At 41.5% G+C, this 16,125-nt stretch overlaps 1 protein-coding gene across 2 annotated transcripts in view; it reads right to left on the minus strand.

The window, feature by feature from the left end:
- The window catches only part of LOC123993582 (ecto-NOX disulfide-thiol exchanger 2-like), a 345,502-nt gene that overhangs the window by 275,640 nt on the left and 53,737 nt on the right, over window positions 1–16,125 (minus strand). The window contains exons 1-2 of one of the 2 annotated variants that reach the window (XM_046295898.1): window positions 14,255–14,452; window positions 8,472–8,514 (exon numbers count right to left, since the gene is read on the minus strand). The gene's annotated coding sequence lies outside the window, so the exon portion shown is untranslated. Of the gene's footprint in view, window positions 1–8,471; window positions 8,515–14,254; window positions 14,453–16,125 lie in introns of those variants that run through there. The other variant, XM_046295899.1, reaches the window with a different exon arrangement.

Consider the following 16,125-nt stretch of genomic DNA (forward strand, 5'->3'; position numbering starts at 1 on the left):
ACCTGCACACTGGATCAATCAGACAGATTCATGAAGCAGAACGTGCTGACTTGACGGATCCAGAGGCTCCCATCACATCCAGCTGCTGCAGTAAAAAAAAAAAAACACTGCTCAGCTCACATAGAAATCTGAAGAGGAAACCAGGTCAGGCCCACACACTGCTAAAGTGATAGTATTATTCACAAGAGACCAGGGCAGACTACAGTATAAATAGAAACAGATCTCCTTATAAACACAAAAAGAGCCCCAGGTGCCTTGCATTTAATCCTAGTCTTATTTACAAACCCTGGCAGCCGTCACCTGTAGAGAATTTAATCAGCTGGGATTCAAACTGTGTTTTCAAAGCTCTGTTTAACCTTTGGCTGGCAACAAACTGTAATGCGATATAATTCTACTCTTAGCTGGAACTAACGCATAAATTGAACAGCAAAAGTGAACGAGAAATGGGTTTTGTGATTTAAATTGAGTTTATCTTTGCTTTACATGCATGTCTAATTCAGAATGAGTAGCAGGGGAACCATTGCTCCTCTCTGGTCCAATAATAACACTCCCTCCAGATGTGGTGAGTTAACGGAGAAACGACAGCCATGGAGCATCGTCCTCCACTTGGGGCTTTCTGTCCTAGTCAATCATCAGCACTCCTCCAATACACACAGCCTCATGGGAACAGAACTGTAGACATTGGCTGGTTCTATTGACAGAGAGACTGGAGTCTGTCCCAGAGTCACCTCAGCTCTGCAGCAGTTCAGCTGCTTCATCCTTGACACTGAAAAACACTGAAACAGAACAGTCTCTTAAATTCGAATGATGAGCCGATGTCGTCTCGTCCCCTCTAGATTATGGAGAACACAGGGTACTTCACATCTATCCTGTCATTCTTGTGTGCCTGGTGATTATGGTAACTAACATTCCTAGTGATTTTGCCAACAGGGGCATAGAGTAGCAGACAAGGGCCAACCCAAGTTTTGAATCATAGTTAGGAGTAACAGATGTGCCTCTGGGAGCAGAACTCAGAGGTTCAGGATTAGACCAGTAAGGACAAACTTTACCTCATTATTGGACTGAGATCTACAGACCTGAGTGAGACCCCATATTTCACTGACATTACCAGTAATAATCCACTAATCCCTCAAATCTCACCAAAGACGGGCAATTTCAGGAGAAATTCACCTTATGAGCACTGCTGCAGATCAATGTCTTTGCGGAGCTGCTTGGGTAATGATCCAAATGCATTTCCATCTGGAGGCGAGCTTTCCACTGGTGTCCCCATCAAAGGCTCATCTTCCAGGAATTTATACAAATGTCGTCTAAAAGCCCACTGCTTTCAAGTCCTTTATGTTCCCAAACACATTCAAAATGTGTCATATTACGGATGGGTTGCTTGCTTCTTCTGCTGCTGCCATCAATTTAAGCTGGCACTGCTACCCTAATATCTGATTAATCTACTAGCCACTATGGGAAGGTTTACACTACAAACCCCAGAAATGGCTTCTTTTGAACATGAGGTGTAGCAATAGTTTACGAATAAACTGTAAACATCTCTGCTAATGCAAATGAGTCTGTCAAAAAGTTTATTCTAAGAAAGAAATTACTTTCATTTTCTTCAGTGTGGTGTAGGCTACACTCTTTTTGACAGTCAGGAACTGTGTAGTATTATGCCCACAAACACCTCCCACGCAAAGCACTAACCAATAGTGTGCTCCATTGATGTCTTTACCAACTTGACGTCAAAAGGAAGGATTATATTTATCCTCAGCAGGGTTTCCGTTAGCCGGTAATAGCCAGATTTTGGCACACAAAAAAAGCCAATAAATAAAAACGGTCACTGGCCAATAGTCCAGGAGAAGAAAAATAAATAAATTGGATTGCAAGATATTGCTTTTTTGCTTAATCATTGATGGAAATACCCATCGATCGAAATACATTTGACCGGTTATGCCTAACAGTCTATAGGCTCATTTGCATAATTAAGTGGAATTAAATTGGCGCGTGTATTTTCGTTAGTTGTTTATCACATGCGTACAGCATATAGATACAGAGTCTATGAGCTGAAAACCTGTCACAGTGCGAGAGCTGCTGCTACGGCTTCTCAAACAGCTCATTTGTTGCCGCTGTAGTGAAAGGTTATTTTATAAGTCCATATTGCTTTTTGAAGAAAATCAGGGCTTGACATTAACGCTTGTCCAGGACAAGAAAAATAAATTGGTGGACAATAAGAATAAATTAGTTGTCCGAAAGGACAAGTACATTTTTGTCCTAAAATAACAATATTAAAACAATTACTCTTATCAGTGTCCTCTGGATGTGACGTATTGCTGTTCTCCAAATTTCTGCAGAGCATAACACAGCAGGATTTTTTAAGCTATTGCATTGACAGGCAGAGCGGTTATCCCCGGGTGCGAGAGGCGCAATTTAAAGCAGATCAGTGTGTAACTACGTGTGCACAATTGTTGATATTCTTTGCCAATTAGTGAGTTATTTACACAGTTATAGCACATATTTGGTCAGCAAACAGGCTTCGTACAGTCATGAAAATCCTGGGAAAAGTTGTTTGTTCATCAGCTGCATGTGTGCCGGAGCGAGTGGACCAGCGGAGAGGACGACATTACAGCAGGTAGGCCCAAGCTTATGAAATAACGACAACAGACTAACTAGATAGCAAATTCAACACACAGTGTAGCCTGGCTAGTTATTATACAGTACCTTGCGAAAGTATTCGGCCCCCTTGAACTTTGCGACCTTTTGCCACATTTCAGGCTTCAAACAAAGATATAAAACTGTATTTTTTTGTGAAGAATCAACAACAAGTGGGACACAATCATGAAGTGGAACGACATTTATTGGATATTTCAAACTTTTTTAACAAATCAAAAACTGAAAAATTGGGCGTGCAAAATTATTCAGCCCCCTTAAGTTAATACTTTGTAGCGCCACCTTTTGCTGCGATTACAGCTGTAAGTCACTTGGGGTATGTCTATCAGTTTTGCACATCGAGACACTGAATTGTTTTCCCATTCCTCCTTGCAAAACAGCTCGAGCTCAGTGAGGTTGGATGGAGAGCATTTGTGAACAGCAGTTTTCAGTTCTTTCCACAGATTCTCGATTGGATTCAGGTCTGGACTTTGACTTGGCCATTCTAACACCTGGATATGTTTATTTTTGAACCATTCCATTGTAGATTTTGCTTTATGTTTTGGATCATTGTCTTGTTGGAAGACAAATCTCCGTCCCAGTCTCAGGTCTTTTGCAGACTCCATCAGGTTCTTCAAGAATGGTCCTGTATTTGGCTCCATCCATCTTCCCATCAATTTTAACCATCTTCCCTGTCCCTGCTGAAGAAAAGCAGGCCCAAACCATGATGCTGCCACCACCATGTTTGACAGTGGGGATGGCGTGTTCAGGGTGATGAGCTGTGTTGCTTTTACGCCAAACGTAACGTTTTGCATTGTTGCCAAAAAGTTCAATTTTGGTTTCATCTGACCAGAGCACCTTCTTCCACATGTTTGGTGTGTCTCCCAGGTGGCTTATGGCAAACTTTAAACGACACTTTTTATGGATATCTTTAAGAAATGGCTTTCTTCTTGCCACTCTTCCATAAAGGCCAGATTTGTGCAATATACGACTGATTGTTGTCCTATGGACAGAGTCTCCCACCTCAGCTGTAGATCTCTGCAGTTCATCCAGAGTCATCATGGGCCTCTTGGCTGCATCTCTGATCATTCTTCTCCTTGTATGAGCTGAAAGTTTAGAGGGACGGCCAGGTCTTGGTAGATTTGCAGTGGTCTGATACTCCTTCCATTTCAATATTATCGCTTGCATTTCAATATTATCGCTTGCACAGTGCTCCTTGGGATGTTTAAAGCTTGGGAAATCTTTTTGTATCCAAATCCGGCTGTAAACTTCACAACAGTATCTCGGACCTGCCTGGTGTGTTCCTTGTTCTTCATGATGCTCTCTGCGCTTTTAACGGACCTCTGAGACTATCACAGTGCAGGTGCATTTATACGGAGACTTGATTACACACAGGTGGATTGAATTTATAATCAGTCATTTAGGTCAACATTGGATCATTCAGAGATCCTCACTGAAGTTCTGGAGAGAGTTTGCTGCACTGAAAGTAAAGGGGCTGAATAATTTTGCACGCCCAATTTTTCAGTTTTTGATTTGTTAAAAAAGTTTGAAATATCCAATAAATGTTGTTGCACTTCATGATTGTGTCCCACTTGTTGATTCTTCACAAAAAAATACAGTTTTATATCTTTGTTTGAAGCCTGAAATGTGGCAAAAGGTCACAAAGTTCGAGGAGGCCGAATACTTTTGCAAGGCACTGTATGTAGGCTACTGAGCTTGTCTGCTGATGCTTTAAGCACACATTAAATAATTAAGACATATCACTCAAGAGGGAGCCAGAGTACAAGAAAAAAACCTGTTGCAGAACTACCACCTCCATCTGCCTTTCGCAGACTGCCATTACGCTCCCGAAGTTGCCGATAATATGCTACACCAGGGGTTGGCAACCTCATTCATTTGAAGCACCAACTTATCTTACCATTACTACCGATCTGCGTGCCAGTTATGATTTTCATATTCACATTTTCATGAATAAAGTCTCAAAATCATGTGACTCAAAAAAATGATATTAATTAAAATGATACAAATCTTTAAAAAATTACTTGCTGTTTGAGGTGAAGTAAAAAATACTTTGAGAAGCTACAAAGCTCATTAGCGGTGGTAACTTAATAAACCTGTTATGGCTAGACGTTCCGCTTGCGTAAATTACAGAGCAAAATTCAAATTAAATTAGAAATATTTAACTTTCATAAAATCACAAGTGCAATACACCAAAATAAAGCTTAACTTCTTGTTAATCCAGCCACCGTGTCAGATTTCAAAAACTGCTTTACAGCGAAAGCAAACCACTCGATTATCTGAGGACAGCACCCCACCATACAAACACATGAAAATCATATTACAACCAAGCAGGTGCGACACGAAAGGCAGAAATAACGATATAATTCATGCCTTACCTTTGAAGATCTTCTGTTGGCACTCCAATATGTTCCAGAAACATCACAAATGTTTGTTCGATAAACTCCTTTTTTATATCCCCAAAATGTCAATTTATTTTGTGCGTTTGATTCAGAAAAACACCGGTTCCAACTCACCCAACATGATTACAAATGATCTAATAAGTTACCTGTAAACTTGGTCCAAACAACATTCCTCATCCAACTTTAGGTATCCTAAAACGTAAATAATAGATAAAATGTATATCCGTCGCCATTGTCGCAACCCCTATTTACCAGCCTGTTCAACCTCTTTTTCATATTGTCTGAGATCCCCAAGGATTGGAAATCTGCCACAGTCATCCCCCTCTTCAAAAGGGGAGACACCCTGGACCCAAACTGTTACAGACCTATTTCCCTCCTGCCCTGCCTATCTAAGGTCTTCAAAAGCCTAGTCAACAAACAGATCACTGACCATCTCGAATCCCACCGTACCTTCTCCACTGTGCAATCTGGTTTCCGAGCCGGTCACGGGTGCACCTCAGCCATGCTCAAGGAACTAAACGATATTATAACCGCTATCAATAAAAGAAATTGACCTGGCCAAGGCTTTCAACTCTGTCAATCACCATATTCTTATCGGCAGACTCAGTAGCCTCAGTTTTACTAATGACTGCCTTGCCTGGTTCACCAACTACTTTGAGTTCAGTGTGTCAAATCGGAGGGCATGTTGTCCGGTCCTCTGGCAGTCTAAGGGGGTGCCACAGGGTTCAATTCTCGGGCCGACTCTTTTCTCTGTATATATCAATGATGTTGCTCATGCTGCGGGCGATTCGCTGATCCACCTCTACGCAGACAACACCATTCTATATACTTCTGGCCCTTCCTTGAACACTGTGCTATCTAACCTCCAAACGAGCTTCAATGCCATACAGCACTCACTTCGGTGGCCTCCAACTTCTCCTAAACGCTAGTAAAACCAAATGCATGCTTTTCAACCGTTCGCTGCCTGCACCCGCACGCCTGACTAGCATCACCACCCTGGATGGTTCCGACCTAGAATATGTGGACAACTATAAGTACCTAGGTGTCTGGCTAGACTGCAAACTCTCCTTCCAGACTCATTTCAAACATCTCCTATCTAAAATCAAGAAGATCACGCCGCCAAACTTACCCTAGTAAAACGGACTATCCTACCGATCCGCGACTTCGGCGATGTCATCTACAAAATAGCTTCCAATACTCTACTCAGCAAACTGGATGCAGTTTATCACAGTGCCATCCATTTTGTTACTAAAGCACCTTATACCACCCACCACTGCGACCTGTATGCTCTAGTCGGCTGGTCCTCGATACATATTCGTCGCCAGACCCACTGGCTCCAGGTCATCTACAAGACCATGCTAGGTAAAGCTCCGCTTTATCTAAGTTCACTGGTCACGATGGCAACACCCACCCGTAGCACGCGCTCCAAAAGGTGTATCTCACTGATCATCCCTAAAGCCAACACCTCATTTGGCCGCCTTTCCTTCCAGTTCTCTGCTGCCTGTGACACGAATTGCAAAAATCGCTTAAGTTGGAGACTTTTATCTCACTCACCAACTTCAAACATCTGCTATCTGAGCAGCTAACCGATCGCTGCAGCTGTACATAGTCCATTGGTAAATAGCCCTCCCAATTTATCTACCGCATCCCCATACTGTTTATTTATTCACTTTTCTGCTCTTTTGCACACCAGTATCTCTACCTGCACATGACCATCTGATAATTTATCACTCGTATTAATCTGCTAAATTGTAATTATTCACCTACCTCATGCCTTTTGCACACAATGTATATACTCTTATTTCTACTGTGTTATTGACTTGTTTATTGTTTACTCCATGTGTAACTGTTGTTGTTTGCTGTGCTTTATCTTGGCCAGGTCGCAGTTGTAAATGAGAACCTGGTTAAATAAAGGTGAAATACAAAAAGCCTACATTTGCGGCGCAGGCCAGTTAGGTTAGGCCTACTTCTATGCATAATCAGGTGCACGTCCTTACTCAACATCGACAGGAGCACTCCAAACAAAACTAATAAATTCATAGATCGTAAATGGAATGAATCAGAACCGCAGAACCAAAAGTTGTTTGTCACAGGTGCAGCCTAGGTTGTGGGCTCAGCAAACTACGTGTCCACTCCGACAATGAGAAATGTAAATTACTTTAATAATAATAAACAACAACAACATATTACATCCATTAACAGGAATTACAGTAACCAAACTAACATTCTAGATTAGAAATTGTGGGAATTAACAGTAAATGTACTACTGGTGAGGGTGCGTAATGGATTAGTCCACCGAGACAGGTGAACAGCCTGCCTATCGACCAGTCAACTAAATGGGGTCAACCCTGTCATATATTAATGTAATTGGCATGTCCTAAAAACTTTCCACAGGCATAATCGCAAACGGAGGTACGCAGTTGATGGAGTACGTTAATAAACTAATGAGTTGCCTACTCTGGTTGTAAACACGTCTCCCCAGTGGCTCTATTGGGAGCTGAGAAATAAATCTGATACCGTTAGAAAGCAGGGATTCTCGTCTATTCAACATTGGTCATGTCTGAGAACTTTAAAATATATTCTTAAAATAAACTAACTGAGAAATATCTCCCATGCGGTCAATAAATCTCCCCTGAAACATTAACATTTTAGACTTACAAGGTTATGGATAAACATGTCTTATGCTGCATTTCGACAAGGGACGCAAAACCCGTCATACCACTCTTCATAACGGGTCAAGAAAGCAAGAAAACTGACACAAAAGCAAGTCAGCACAACGGTATGCGTTACGATGGTGATTACAGTAAACAAACAGTGCAAATCAACATCCAGTAGAAAATAACGCCACGGCAGATGGCAAAAGTTTAAATATTGGAACTCTGGCGGCAAGTCCCGTCTACCGTGGCTGCTGAAGGTCTGTCTCAACGGCATTTAGCGCTGTGCTCTCAATGAAAACAATGACATCCAGTTTATGGTCTACCGTCTAACGCGTACCATCTAAACTAAGCATTAGTTACATACCTTGCTTTGAAGTAGCCTACTTTAGCCATTTCATCCCTTACTCATTGAATGAGGAAATTATTTGCACTATTTTATAGCCCATGAAGGGTGGCCATCCTCCAGGAGAGACAAATGGACAGTGTTGTATTTGAGAGACTTGAATACGCAAATAAGCCAACAGGTAGAGATTAGCCTAAATAAATGTGTCTAATTCTCTGTATGGTAATAGGCATAATAATGATATGGCATTTTATATTGTAAAATGGTGCCTTGCATCATTAAACTCAATTTTCAGGAAAATATTTGGCCCATAGTGTAACAGATTTTAAAAATGAATTGACTCGAACAAGTCCTACTTTTCCAAAAAACAAGTGGCAAAAAAAGAGAATGTCAAGCCCTAGAAATTATGTAAAAACTCACCTCACAAAATACCCACTTGGATGTACAACACTCTGAGGTGACCCTGAGGGGAAAAAGAAATAGAAGTCAAGGCACAATCAGCAGCAATGTTTCTTTCTTACAAGCAACTAGCTCTACGACAGACATGTCTAACACAGTACAAGCAACCCTCAACACAATCTGGTGATTAGATCCATTCTAGGAGTCATAACATCAGGCTTGTGAGTGGTAAACAGGATTACATCCACATTCATGAGCACAACGATCATTACTTCTGATGCACCGTGGGCTTACGTGAATCATTAAAAGACCACATTTGATTGTATGTAAACAGCTGCTCATCTGTTCAGAGGTGTTGGTTTAAATGCGGAACAAATTTCGGTTGAATGCATTCAGTTGTTCAACTGACAAAGTATCCCCTTTCCTTTCAGACAGTGAGTCCTCTTGACCGCCTTGAACTGATGCCTGTGAGCAAGGAGCTTTTCTTGTGTTGCTAGGTTACAAAACTCTCCTCCATATGAGGCACAATCAGCTTTGAGGCACAATCAGCAGCAATGTTTCTTTCTTACAAGCAACTTTAAGCTCCACGACGGAGACATGTCTAACACAGTCCCAGAGACCCTTATCACAATCCAGTGATTAAATCCATTTCACCTGAACTCTAGGAAACATAACTGTGCCGAGCTCCCTGCCTTCCAGGGCGTCTATATCAGGCGGTGTGAAAGGAAGACTCGGAAAAGGGGCACCGGTGCATCAACTCAGGCACTATCCCAGGGATTATCAACTAGATTCAGTGGAATGCAAATTGACTGCAAGAAGACCATACAGATATGTTTGACTAAAACAATTATTATAAACATTGATTACATTTGAATACGATCATGTGAGAGAACACTTGGGAACAGATTCCTCAAATCACTTTGAGCTGATTTCCTGGTGTTTTTCTTTGTTGCTCAGAAAGCTTGTGGGGACAAATAAAACCAGTTTGGGAACCCTGTTATTGAGCACGACTGACTTTACACTATAGAAGTCCAGACTCCAGACCTCTTAGTTGATGCTAGATGTCAGAGGCCTGAAACGGTACACTGCGAAACTCAAATAGGCCATAGGCGTATAATAACGCGCTTGTGATAAAATGTTCAAGCACTTCCTACTGCTTCCGAAGAGTGTTTATGTTAACAAGCAAGCTGGCTATCGTAATCTGTGTGAGTGATCCATTTTGGGTGTACTCACGTTCTCATATGAACTGCAATGAAGCATTGTTCTGATAACCGGAGCATTGCATGTGATCACATTGCATAATAACAGTCTTAAATTCATAAACATAATTAAAGAAATGTTCACCGGTCATGCGGAGTTTGTTGACTTCCTGAGTAAGCACAGGTAACCCAGCAGAGACAATATTGGTCTGTATCTGTGTGGTCTGCACTGCGGCGATAAGAGGCACTCGCGCACTTGAGAACTGCAGCTGTCAAGCCTGAGGTGATTTACAATCTGGCATGAAATTTACTAAAGTGCGAACCCTGCGCCATCGGTAGGGTATAAAAAAAATGTTTGAGGGGGAGGACGGCTCATTATAATGGCTGTAAAGGAGTGAATGAAATGGCATCAAACCATGGAAAACCATGTGTCGATGTATTTGACAGTATTTCACTTATTCCGCTCCTGCGGAGTGCATATAGTCAAAATCAAAAGTTGACACACCTACACATTCAAGGGTTTTTCTTAATTTTTACAATTTTCTACAATGTAGAATAATATTGAAAACACCAAAACTGTGAAATAACACATGGAATCATGTAGTAAACAAAAAGTGTTATATTATTTAGTAGCCAACCTTTCCCTTGACAGCTTTGCACACTCCTGGCATTCTCTCAACCAGCTTCATGGTGTAATCACCTGGAATGCTTTTCCAACAGTCTTGAAGGAGTTCTCACATATGCTGAGCACTTGTTGGCTGCTTTTCCTTCACTCTGCTGTCCAACTCATCCCAAACCATCTCAATTGGGTTGAGGTCGGGTGATTGTGGAGGCCAGGTAATCTGATGCAGCACTACATCACTCTCCTTGGTCAAATAGCCCTTACACAGCCTGGAGGTGTGTTGGGTCACTGTCCTGTTGAAAAACAAATGATAGTCCCACTGAGCCCAAACCAGATGGGATGGTGTATCGCTGCATAATGCTGTGGTAGCCATGCTGGTTAAGTGTGCCTTGAATTCTAAATAGATCACAGACAGTGTCACCAGCAAAGCACCACCACACCACCTCCTCCATGCTTCACGCAGAGAACCACAGATGCAGAGATCTGTTCACCTACTCTGCGTCTCACAAAGGCAAAGCGGTTCTAACCAAAACTCTCCAATTTGGCATCAAATACAGATTTTCACCAGTCCATTCCTTGTGTTTCTTGACCCAAGCAAGCCTCCTTATTTGCCCAAGAAGGCCTGATTCATGCAGTCTCCTCTGAACAGTTGATGTTAAGATGGGTCTGTTACTTGAACTCTGAAGTAACAGTTAATTGTCGATGTCGGAGGCTGGTAACTCCAATGACTTAACCTCTGCAGCAGAGGTAACTCTCGGTCTTCCTTTCCTCTGGCAGTCCTCACAAGAGCCAGTTTCATCATAACGCTTTATGGTTTTTGCGACTGCACTTGAAGAAAAATGAACATTTCTTGAAATGTTCTGGATTGACTGAGCTTCATGTTTTAAAGTAACAGACTGTCATTTCTCTTTGCTTATTTGAGCTGTACTTGTCATATATGGACTTGGTCTTTTACCAAATAGGGCTGTATACCACCCGCCCCTTGTCACAACACAACTGATTGGCTCAAACGCATTAAGGAACGAAATTCCACAAATATACTCCTAACAAGGCACATCTGTTAATTGAAATGCAATCCAGGTGACTACCCCATGAAGCTGGTTGAGAGAATGCCAAGTGTGAGCAAAGCTTTCATCAAGGCAAAGGGTGGCTACTTTGAAGAATCTAAAATATATTTTGATTTGTTTACTACATGATTCAATACGTGTAATTTCAGTTGATGTCTCCACTATTATTCTACAATGTAGTTTTAGATACAAAAAGAAAGAAAAATGCTTGAATGAATAGTGTGTCCAAACTTTTGACTGGTACTGTATGTATATATGCCATTTAGCAGATGCTTTTATCCAAAGCAACTTACAGTGTGTGCATATATTTGTATTATTTTTGGACCCACGGGAACCATACCAACAACCTTAGCCATGCTAGCGCCAAGCTCTACCAAATGAGCCACACAGGACCCGAGAAGCTAGGGGTTGTCAGTTGTGGCTGTTGGATGGAGAAACCGGAGGACAGGCTCATTGTACTTCATTGGTACAGCTGAAGTCGGAAATTTACATACACTGAGGACGGAGTCATTAAAACTCAATATTCAACCACTCCACAAATGTCTTAAACTATAGTTTTGGCAAGTCAGTTAGGACATCTACTTGGTGCATGACAAGTAATATTTCCAACAATTGTTTACAGACAGATTAGTTCACTTATAATTCACTGTATTACAATTCCAATGGGTCAGAAGTGTACATACACTAAGTTGACTGTGCATTTAAACAGCTTGGGAAATTCCAGAAAATTATGCCATGGCTTTAGAAGCTGCTGATAGGCTAATTGACATCATTTGAGTCAATTGGAGGTGTACCTGTGGATGTATTTCAAGGCCTACCTTCAAACTCAGTGCCTCTTTGCTTGACATCACAGGAAAATCAAAAGAAATCAGCCAAGACCTCAGGAAAAAAATTGTAGACCTCCACAAGTCTGGTTCATCCTTGGGAGCCTAAATGTACCACATTCATCTGTACAAACAATAGTACGCAAGTATAAACACCATGGGAACACGCAGCAGTCATACCACTCAAGGAGACGCGTTCTGTGCGAATGGTGCAAATCAATCCCAGAACATAAAATAGATGGCATCATGAGGTAGGACAATTATGTGGATATATTAAAGTAACATCTCAAGACATCAGTCAGGAAGTTAAAACTTGGTTGCAAATGGGTCTTCCATATGGACAATGACCCCAAACATACTTCTGAAGTTGTGGCAAAATGGCTTATGGTCAACAAAGTCAAGTTATTGGAGTGGCCATCACAAAGCCCTGACCTCAATCCTATAGAAAATGTGTGGGCAGAACTGAAAGTGTGTGCGAGCAAGGAGGCCTACAATCCTGACTCCGTTACACCAGCTCTGTCAGGAGGAATGGGACAAAATTCACCCAACTTATTGTGGGACACTTGTGGAAGGCTACCAGGAGTTGCACTGTACTTGTGCATGTGACAAAACTTAAAACCTGAAACATAACATCGGTCCTGTGAGTGGTAAACAGTATTACACCCACATTCATGAGCACAGAGATCATCATCGTTACCTCTGATGCACCGTGGGCTTACGTGATTCATTAAAAGACCAGTTACTAATCTGTTCAGCAAGTGGTTCCTCTTAGCCGCCTTGATGGCTGTGAGTAAGGGGCTGTTCTTGTGTTGCTAGGTTACAAAAAAACTATCCTCCATATGAATAACAAGTTTGTATGTTAGTGGTCCTGGTACAGTCTCTCTGCCTCTTTCGCAGTCTCTCACACACACTAGGTATAGTAGATAATGAGTTTAAAAAAAGGTCGTAGCTAGCTAACCTAGCTAGCCACGTTGTTTTGCTTTAGGTAGCTAGCTGGTAAATATTTAAACAGTCAAAGCTAGCTCAAGAACCAAATGCTATCCCAGCAGGAGGTAACATTAGCCTAAGCCATAAACCAATAGTATGGTACGGAGTAACGTTACTAGCCCGTACCAAGCCTCACTGTCCGCACTTTTCTGTCATATGGGTACTTTGCTAGCCAACAGGATCCAACTAGCATAGAGACGAGCATATACACCTAGGTTGAAGATGACAAAGGTTAAGACAACGGGATTCAACAATGAAATCAGCCAGCGCCAACTTTCAGAATGTTTAATATTGTTATAAATCTAGACATTCTGTTACTTCGCATTGTTCAAGTATTCCCCATGTAATGTTAATGAGGAGCTAACATGGATGTCTTAGATGGATGTAAATGCATTTTAATTGCAGAAATAGCATTGCCCAATTCTATAAATGCATGGCTATGGGACCAGCAGGGTGGATATATATTTCTATGCCAGAGGGACCAACTATACTAGTTAGTAACGGCACTAATCGTTAGCAACGACGCTGTTATAGAATTAGCTATATGATCGCTATGGGCGCTGGTCCCAGATTTGTGACGACGTTGTCTTGTATATTTTCGATCTAGGTATTCACTAGGAACCAAACAGGACCAGACGGAAGCAAACCGAATTAAAACGGGGAGGGGTCTACCGGAATTTGTCCAATAGAAAATCTAGTTTTCGTTGCAAAACGTTTTACGTTTGGAGTAAACGGTTTCCGTTTCAAAACGTTTGCTATGGTATTCGTGCTAACGTTAGCTAGCTACGTAGCTAGGTAACCAAGGATTTGTATAAATAACCGGCCTTATTACTATCTGTGAGGTAACGTTAGATAACTAGCTAACCGGAAAACCCAAATGATACGAACTTCAAGAAATATTGCATGGGCTGTGCCTTCCAGTTAACTACCAAACAAATACACTTTCCTCGAGTTATTAACTTAGTTAACTAGCTAACGTTAGTTGGCTGTGGTTGTGACTTAGCTATGTTAGCTAGCCAGCTAACGTTAGCTAGCTACACACGCGGAAGTTAACTAGCTAATGCTATAAGAGCGAAATAGTGATAACGATATATCTGTTCCTTACTTCAGTTGTTTCTTTCAGTTTCCAGCTTTCAGACGACACCCCTTTCCCGGATCTTTCGTGTGTCCTCTGTTACTAGCTAATAGCTTTGCACGCCACAGAGGTATAGCACGATGCAAGCCGCACAATGTTCACAATCTTTAATGCAAGCGACTCACTGGCAACGGCCCTGTCCAGTGTCAGCTGACCAAATTACGCGAGATTTTACTGCTGGGTTAAAGTCAGTGCCAAAATAAACTACAAAATTGATTTATGGGAACCCGGAGGACAACACGTGCTTGTTGCTGTCGAAGGCGTAATAACGACCTCTGTCGGAGAACCACTTGGAGAAAAAATCCATGCTTTTCATTTTTTATATAAACTTTACATAACCTGGTAAATTAGTTAAGAATACATTCTTATTTACAATGACAGCCTACCAGGGAATAGTGGGTTATCTATCTTGTTCAGGGGAAAAACAACAGATTTTTACCTTGTCAGCGCGAGAATTCGATACAGCAACCTTTCAGTTACTGACCCAACGCTCTAACCACTAGGCAACCTGCCACCCCCTTCATGCTGAAAGGTGGCATTGATCATAAATATTGTCTCTATGGTTTATTTTCCTATTTGAAAAATTATTAGACTTGATCTGTCATGACCATTCAATCTAAGAGGTAATGTCCTAGATATAAAATATAATTCATTCATTCAAAGATATTGAATTTGGCCAGTCAGTGTTATCTATAGAGACAACATACTTGGAAATAAACATTTGGGGCGGCAGCGTAGCCTAGTGGTTAGAGCGTTGGACTAGTAACCGGAAGGTTGCCAGTTCAAACCCCCGAGCTGACAAGGTACAAATCTTTCTTTCTGCCCCTGAACAGGCAGTTAATCCACTGTTCCCAGGCCTTCATTGAAAATAAGAATATGTTCTTAACTGACTTGCCTGGTTAAATAAAGGTAAAATTTAAAATTTAAAAAAAAATTAAACTAACTAGCCCAGTCCTTATATGAAGGCTTTGCCTCAATTGCAAGGTAGCCTATCTGGCAGAGGTGGGACGAAGTCACTATAGAGATAAATAGTAATGGCATCTTTGTGTAGCACAGCTGAAAACTGTTGTCCTGATTAAAGAAGCAATAAAATTGTCCTTCTTTCGACTAGTTGAGTATCTGGAGCATCAGTATTTGTGGGTTCGATTACAGGCTCAAAATGGCCAGAAACAAATAACTTTCTTCTGAAACTCATCAGTCTATTCTTAATCTGAGAAATTCCATTTCTATTCCATTTGAGAAATTGCCAAGAAACTGAAGATCTTGTACAACACTGTGTACTACTCCCTTCACAGAACAGCGCAAACTGGCACTAACCAGAATAGAAAGAGGAGTGGGAGGCCCCGGTGCACAACTGAGCAAGAGGACAAGTATATTAGTGAGTCTAGTGTAAGAAACAGACGCCTCACGAGTCCTCAACTGGCAGCGTCATTAAATAGTACCCGTAAAACACCAGTCTCAACGTCAACAGGTTTACTGGGCCTATTGAAGGTAGTGCAATGTTACAGCGACACTATATATACAAAAGTATGCTGACAGGTGTATAAAATCGAGCACACAGCCTTGCAATCTCCATTGACAAACATTGGCAGTAGAATGGCCATTTTGAAGAGCTCAGTGACTTTCAATGTGGCACCGTCATAGGATGCCACCTTTCCAACAAGTCAGTTTGTAAAATTTCTGTGAAGTGGTAGACCACACAAACTCACAGAATGGAACCGCTGAGTGCTGAAGCGCATAGCATGTAAAAATCGTCTGTTCTCGGTTGCAACACTCACTACCAAGTTCCAAACTGAACCAATACTACCTGCCCCAATGCATAGTGCCAACTGTAAAGTTTG

This window comes from Oncorhynchus gorbuscha, linkage group LG13, assembly GCF_021184085.1.
Source record: "Oncorhynchus gorbuscha isolate QuinsamMale2020 ecotype Even-year linkage group LG13, OgorEven_v1.0, whole genome shotgun sequence".
NCBI classification, from domain to species: domain Eukaryota; kingdom Metazoa; phylum Chordata; class Actinopteri; order Salmoniformes; family Salmonidae; genus Oncorhynchus; species Oncorhynchus gorbuscha.